General features: G+C 38.1%; 1 long non-coding RNA gene across 1 annotated transcript; it reads right to left on the minus strand.

Annotated features, from left to right (window-relative positions):
- Positions 1-2,317: 2,317 nt before the first annotated feature.
- Positions 2,318-8,127, minus strand: LOC142138773 (uncharacterized). Its single transcript, XR_012688114.1, has 2 exons — positions 6,640-8,127; positions 2,318-3,829 (listed from the first exon to the last, which is right to left on the minus strand). It is a non-coding gene; the product is annotated as an uncharacterized LOC142138773 (long non-coding RNA).
- Between the last annotated feature and the right edge of the window lie 395 nt (positions 8,128-8,522).

Here is an 8,522-nt window from a genome sequence, read left to right on the forward strand (position 1 = left end):
CACATAACTGTAATTTTTAGCTTGTTACCTTCAGAAAGATGACTTACATTGTGATTTTTTTTGCAAACAAATCAATATAAACAAGCTCAAAATGTATCATTGATTTGAAGGATCTATAACAGACGCAGAAGAAAATAAATGAGTGAATGTTTGTAATGTGGTAATGCAATTGAGATTTTTCTTTTTACTTTTTTGCCTAAAGACATATTGATGAATTGATTTACAAAACGTGTTAAAGCCCGAATGTGTATATGTATGTATATATAGAAATAAAATAAGAGGAGGCGCACAATAGTGTAGTATGGCAAGTTATTTTAGCCAAGTGAAGAAATTTTAAGAAGGAACCAAACCACCAGGAATGGATAAGTCAGAGCTTCCCACCATATGGATATCAACAGTGTCTAGGGTAAATGTGAATAGTTCATAAAATGAAGAGATCACACAGAACCAGATAACAATCAGGAACATGTATACATATACAGGTCACACCAATGAAGGTATATGCGTACCAGAAGCCAGAGATTATATGGCTTATCTGTAGAATTTTCCAATGGACTGTGAGGGTAAAGTCAATCTTCAGCCAACCTTGATTATCCAATTGGTTACCTCCCAGGTATAGGGGTTTACATCTAGCAAAGGCTGGAGGCTGTATGTATATATGTATATCCTATGTGAGTGTTTGTGTATATGTATATATATATATATATATATATATATATATATATATATATATATATATATAAATATATATATATATATATATATATATATATATATATATATATTTATTTATTTATTTATACAAACACACACACACACACATATGGGTCCTGATTGATTATGGGACGTAAACTGCGATTTTATGCATACAATCCGTATAATCACTCTGCACATGCCCAGAACCAGACCATATGCCAGAGAACGCTGATACATCCAATTCATTTTTGAATGCAAAGGATATTTAGTGCAACGTACAATTTCAGGAAAGGAACAGGGTGGTGAAGGAATGTGTGCCCATAATCAATGTACAGTCATGGCAAAAAGTTTTGACAATGACATAAATATTATTTTTACAAAGTCTGCTGCCTAAGTTTTTTATTATGGCAATTTGCATATACTCCAGAATGTCATGAAGAGTGATCAGATGAATTGCAAATAGTTTCAAAGTCCCTCTTTGCCATGCCAATTAACTTTATCCCAAAAACAACATTTGCATTGTATTTAAACTCAACAAAAGGACCAACTGACATCAGGTCAGTGATTCTCTCGTTAACACAGGTGAGAGTGTCGACGAGGAAAAGGCTGGAGATCATTTGTCATGCTGATTGAGTTAAAATAACAGACTGGAAGCTTTAAAAGGAGGGTGGTGCTTGAAATCATTGTGCTCCTTTTTTAAACATGGTAATCTGTAAGGAAACACATGCAGTCATCATTGCTTTGCATAAAAAGGGCTTCACAGGCAAGGATATTGTTGCTAGTAAGATTGCACCTAAGTCAACAATTTATTGGATGATCAAGATCTTCAAGGAGAGAGGTTCAATAGTTGTGAAGCAGGCTTCAGGGTGCCCAAGAATGTCCAGCAAGTACCAGCACCGTCTCCTAAAGTTGTCTGATCTGCAGGATCGGGGCACCACCAGTGCAGAGCTTGCTCAGGAATGACAGGCAGGTGTGAATGCATTGGTACGCACAGGGAGGTGAAGACTTTTGGAGGGTGGCCTGGTGTCAAAAATGCCAGCAAAGAAGTCACTTCTCTCCAGGAAAAACACCAGGAACAGATTGATATTCTGCAAAAGGTACAGGGATGGGACTGCTGAGGATTGGGATAAAGTAATTTTCTCTGATGAATCCCCTTTCAGATTCTTTGGTGCATCTGGAAAAACGCGTGTCCAGAGAAGGATAGGTGAGTGCTACCATCAGTCCTGTGTCATGACAACAGTAAAGCATCCTGAGACCATTCACGTGTGGGGTTGCTTCTCAGCCAAGGGAGTGGGCTCACTCACAATTTTGCCTAAGAACACAGCCATGAATAAACAATGGTACCAAAACTTCCTCCCAGAGCAACTTCTCCCAACCATCCAGTTTGGTGACAAACAATGCCTTTTCCAGCATGATGGAGCACCTTGCCATAAATCAAAAGTGATTACTAAGGGGCTCAGGGATCAAAACATTTTGGGTTCATGGCCAGGAAACTTCCCAGACCTTAATCCCATTGAGAGCTTGTGGTTGTTAGATCTAAAATTGTGACCCAAGTCAGCCTGTGGTGTCAAGTATATCTGGAAGCGCTTCAATCAGCTGGAGAGAATTGACACAGACCAAGTTCTGTATGCAAGGAATATTCTCTAGTTTATTGATACAAAGATACAGGTTTTTATAGGCTACTGAATAAATGAATCCTACGTCATATGCATACAATAGTTTATACCACTAGTTTATGAGAAGCGCTACTGATTAACTTTCTCACGTATTCTTGAGGTGTTTACTTTTCTCCCCCTTCTAAGGACAGATGAGCCTATTATTTCTTATCTCAAGGGGAGTTGGAGATATGCTATGTGCAGCACCATGGATACAGCTCCCATACTACCAGCTGGATATGAAGCTCATTATTGTTTTCATAACTGGTTACATTCTTCAGGTGTTCTCTATTAGTTCAACTTCAAGGCCATAGGCTCACATATTGCAAAACTGCAAGTTAACAGAAAAATGAATAATCTCTTCTAGCAAATAATATTTCTATACAAGTTACAATAAAATGGCTGAACAAAGGCCTTATGAGGCCTTAACAAAAAATCATATTTAACATTTCCCATCTTTTATTCAATTTTCGACCCTTTCTCCTCCTACCTACCTAATCCTATCTATAGAACCACATTCTTAATAAGCAGGTACTTATACACATGTAGGAGGCCACATGCATAGAGTTGGTCCCCTTAGGAATCTGTCAACTCATCCCCCACTAATAAGCCTGTGATCCTCCCTGTCCTAACTTGATTTATGAGGAGATGCATTTTGGCAAATGTCCATGTCTAGAAAAGATGGTTTCTTAGAAGATGGTTTCTTAAAAGATGGTTTCTTAAAAGATAGTTAATGAGTCTATAGTAGTTCTGCAGGCCTTGCATGTCCTTTGTTCAATCTTTAGTAGTTTCTTGTTGCAAACTCTGCAGTTCTTTGGCTTTGCTAGTCCAAATAATTCATGACACTCATAGTCTGGTCAGGTTTCAGAAGTAATTTCTGTGATCATCAGAGGTTCGGGATTTTCAGTGGTTCCCTTTTTGGAGAGACAACGATCAAGTGTCAGTAACTTCTTAATCAGCCATATATTTAGTTTCATTATCACCTATACGATCAACAGGATTGCTAAACCATTTGCTACTAATGCCAATATTTCCAATATCCAACATGAATCATTACTGACAACTTTACCAATGAGGTTATGCATCTGCACAAAGACATTTTCAGAGTTTACTCTACTATGAGTGCAAATTGTTGAGCACTCCTTCCCATATGTTTCTCACAGTGGCATAGGCAATATGTCACTTAACTGTCTGTTTCATACTGGGTTAGGGAGGCCTTAATCCCTACTTCAGTCACAATTATTCTGGCAAGACATATCAATACAATGAGACAGTCATTTCTATTTATCAGAACAAGACTCCCCTGATTTGAAGACTTTGCAGTGTTATGCGTGAATCCAGGTGTCTCTTTCCTGTACTTTCACTGCCATGGGAGTCGTCAACAGGACTTGATAAGGACCCTTGTATCTGGGTTCAAGACTTCTCCTGATGTGCTTTCTCACGACCACCCAGCCCCCCAGGGTGCAGTTTATGGGTACCTGTATCAAAATTAGGGTTTGCAATGGAGGAGAATATTTGACCATGTATTTCAGTTAGTTGTTTCTATAATAAGGCAACATAATTCAACAAATCACTATATACATGGTGTAGTTGCTATGGAAAATAACAGCCTGTTCTGTTTGCTGTGCCAAACAATATCTCATATGGTGTTAAACCTGTGTCTTTCCTAGCAGTATTTTTTACTGAGTGCAGGTAAACATGAGATCCATGGCAGACCTGTTTCAGCCATTATTTTCTGCATTTTCAATTTCAGTGTACCATTAAGGCGCTCCATACATCCTGAACTTTGGGATCTGTAGGGGGTGTGATAGTTTCTGGAATCCTTGCCCCGTAAAGTGTATCCCTCTGTCACTTACAATGACCTCTGGTACACCATATCATCAGATTACCTCATTCGCAATTTTCTTGGCTAATGCTTTAGCATTTGCTTTTCTATACAGCCATGTCTCCAGCCAGTGACTAAAGAAGTTGACACAGACAAGCACATTCTCAAAGCCCGAGCATTTTTTTTTTTTTTTCCTTTCTTTCTGTTCAAGCTGGAATGGAATTCCCCCAAATCCCTAGGGTAACCCCAATATATACAGGTACTTCTCCCATCTTTTGAAACTTGCTGCAATAAGGCAGCAGGATTCAACATTGTGCACTGCTTAAGTGTAACGTTACTGGGAGTAAGCAGTGCTACTTCATTAGGATAGGCTTCAGTAAGGAGCATGTGGAATCCAAGGACAAGGTTCTTGGTTTCTGAGTTCCACAAAGTTTACACTCATTAGATGGAGTGTACAGTACAACGGTTAAGACAGATGTGGTAACTTTAATTCTTCTGGAAGAGAAACACTTAGCTTAAATAACCTGTTAATAAGCCACATCATCAGTTCTATTAGTGTATATAATAATGTGTTGGGCCACAATACTCACAAACACATTCCTGCATTGGGTGTAAACCCCTGTAGTCATGGGTTGCTCTTTTCTTTATTTGGTTGGGTTAAACTTTCATATTAGAATTTTCTAATTATGTATAATGATCTATACATTACTATGGGCCTGAGTCTGGTTCTTCCAAACTTGGCTTTCCTTTCTAGTCTAGTACACATCTACAGCGCACAGCAAAGGAAAATAACGTGCAATCTATATTCCTCCTGCTAATATCAATGAACTCCCCTCTCTGGTCTCCCTTGGACCTTTAAAAAACTTAAAATACAGTTTACTCAGATTCCCCTTGTCTGAAGGTCTTAACATATATCTGTGAACATGAGAGGCTCTGGGGCCTCTTGTGCTTCCTTTTTTTTTTTTTTTCTTCTAATAAAAAAGGAAAGGGAGGAAGAAAATACACAGTGCGCTCGGCAAGTGTTATATGTCACTCATTTCACAATAGGAGGGAATGTCCTTTGTGCTGTATATCTTCATACTTATGTTTGTTGTGGTGCAAAGATGGTGCATTGGAAGTTAAATCAATGCAATCTGGATTGCCTAATGGGTCTTTGCAGCTGGAGACCTGTGAATAAAAAAACTTTTGCATAGAGATTAACATTTATTTACTGGGAATTACTGTAACTGTAACATGCGTGTATACTGTTATCAGGTAACCAGTGAACAGCTGCTAAAAGCTTAACTGTGACGCTATGCGTTCCATGCCTTGATTTCCTCAAAGGGGCAGTCCCTAATTTCACAAATAGAGAATGTCAAAGTGACGAGACCTGGGCGAGTGTTCAAAGCCACTCCTTTCTTATCATCTCTTAGTACAGCCCTTTTAAATGACACTAATTAAATTTCCGGGTTTAGAAACATTCAATCTGGAATCTTGGTTCCAAGTATTCAACCATTTTAAAAGCAGCACTGTCTCATAAATCAGAGTACTCTCGTTAGACACAATACATTGTGTCTGTAAATCATTCAACATTTTCTCAACAAAATCTCTCTCCCGTGACCAAATATTCACAAATATTTCTAGATTCTGTGATTTTCGTGTTCAAAGTAAAAATATATTCACTTAAGTCTCGCTCACAGACGACATTTTATCTCGTAACATTTCTTTAAAGGCATAACAAACCCTCCTGATTTCTGAGAACATTCATCAGCGCCATTTTAACACAGATAAAAACAGCATGTAAGCTCACTCCCACAATTCTCAACTTCATTAAAGAGAAGGCTATATTTCTGAACTTCAGAAACAAAATTATTTTGTTCAAATACAGAAACGGCTTGTTGGATCCCAGCCAGCTTTGTTCTGACACTAGTACTTATAGTGATAATGTACATTATTTACAATCTTGTCCGTGCAATCGGACCAAACATTTTAAAACTTCTTTTGTATCTTTTTAAAAGCTTATCATTAAGCAATGAATGTACAACTTTTTCAACCTTGAAACATGTCTCTTGTAAAAAACGGACAAGACAGACAAACATTGTGATTTAAAGTAAATCAAACATCTCCCTTATAGAGCACTAAGACAGAGAACAAACAATGTGAATTATCACGGATCTCTCTCACACGCAGTAAGACGGAGACAAAACTCACATACAGAGAAAGAAAACTTAACTGACATCTTCCAGCCTACTGCTGTGGAACTACAAGTCCCAGCATTACACTAAATACAAGTTAGCTTCAACATGTTATCATCAATCAGCACTCCGGACACATTTCTTTAATTTTACATACATTGTCAAAAAACAAAAAACAGTGTGCTTCTTATCTCAACACACTGAAATCATTTACACAGAATAAGGGAGGGGCACATTTCACTTATTCAGCTGCACAGGATCAAACATACATTTATAATATACAACCTACTTGATTCATTATTCAGCTTCCGATGCATTTAGCTTATCCACATATATTTCGACTTTTCAGATCTCTTAACTTTCCTGTGCCACCTCAAACAATCTCTTGGGGTTTGATCTCAATACCCCTTTGTTCTTGTCACATTACCACTTGCAACACCTTTGTTTCTCCATCCACACATATCTTTGGCTGTCCCCGCTTTCTTGAAAAATTCCCTGCAGACCTTCTACTCCCCCATTTCCTTTAGTCTTTGTGCATCATATCTATGAGGGAGCTGCTGTCATTTGTTTACTATCTATATTACTCGTATTGACAGTATTCTGTTGAGTCCAAATCGGGACTCTTATCTAGTTTCTGTGGGTTGTCCTTGCACTGGACGTCCCGTTCTGTGGACTCCTTGTACTGGATGTCCGTGCTAAATAGCTTCTTTGACAGTATCTGGGACGAAGGTCTTTTGGAAATCTCTCTTACACAATTTGGGCAGATTACAGAATCTCCCTTCTTTGATATACCTCTGGGGATGATGTCTAAAATGTTCACTCAATGTTCAAAACAATAACTCTCTAAATCCCTCTATTCCATTACATGCTTCTTTGATCAATGTCTTATGTGACTTTTATGCTTTATACATCATACATAGGTACAAACACATGCACTCAAAATTCAATCATCTTTCAAAAATCTAATCAACAATACAATTACAGTAAACAAATTGGGTTAATACTGTATTATATTAATCAGATGATACTTGAGACTCACAAATTCGCGTGTCAGGTGCCTCAGACAGACATGAGGTGACCCAGACTAGGAAGACCAACGAGTAGAAATCTACTGACCGCGGATGTTGGGGTTCAATGTGCTGGGAAACCTCCGTTGTCTGTCTTGTAGCCTGCTGGACAGCGAATCTCTGTGGCGACCTCCAAGTTGTTAGATCTAAAATTGTGACCCAAGTCAGCCTGTGGTGTCAAGTATATCTGGAAGCGCTTCAATCAGCTGGAGAGAATTGACACAGACCAAGTTCTGTATGCAAGGAATATTCTCTAGTTTATTGATACAAAGATACAGGTTTTTATAGGCTACTGAATAAATGAATCCTACGTCATATGCATACAATAGTTTATACCACTAGTTTATGAGAAGCGCTACTGATTAACTTTCTCACGTATTCTTGAGGTGTTTACTTTTCTCCCCCTTCTAAGGACAGATGAGCCTATTATTTCTTATCTCAAGGGGAGTTGGAGATATGCTATGTGCAGCACCATGGATACAGTTCCCATACTACCAGCTGGATATGAAGCTCATTATTGTTTTCATAACTGGTTACATTCTTCAGGTGTTCTCTATTAGTTCAACTTCAAGGCCATAGGCTCACATATTGCAAAACTGCAAGTTAACAGAAAAATGAATAATCTCTTCTAGCAAATAATATTTCTATACAAGTTACAATAAAATGGCTGAACAAAGGCCTTATGAGGCCTTAACAAAAAATCATATTTAACATGGTCAATCCTCAAGAGTCTGGTGAACAAAAAACCCCCACAAATTCTGAGAAACTCCAAGCATTGATTAGACAAGAATGGGCGGCCATCAGTCAGTATGTGGCCCAGAAGTTGAATGACAGCATGCCAGGGCGAATTACAGAGGTCTTCAAAAAGAAGGGTCAGCACTGCAAACATTGACTCTTTGCATAAACTTAATGTAATTATCAATAAAAACCTTTGACACTTATGAAATGCTTGTAATTTTACTTCAGTATACCATAGCAACATCTGACAAAAAGGTCTGACAATACAGAAGCAGCAAACTTTATGAAAATCAATACTTGTTTATTTCTCAAAACTTTTGGCCATGGCTGTACAGTAAGGATGTTCCTTATCTCTGGTGCTTGCAGC

Source organism: Mixophyes fleayi, chromosome 2 (genome assembly GCF_038048845.1).
Source record: "Mixophyes fleayi isolate aMixFle1 chromosome 2, aMixFle1.hap1, whole genome shotgun sequence".
Lineage (NCBI taxonomy): Eukaryota > Metazoa > Chordata > Amphibia > Anura > Limnodynastidae > Mixophyes > Mixophyes fleayi.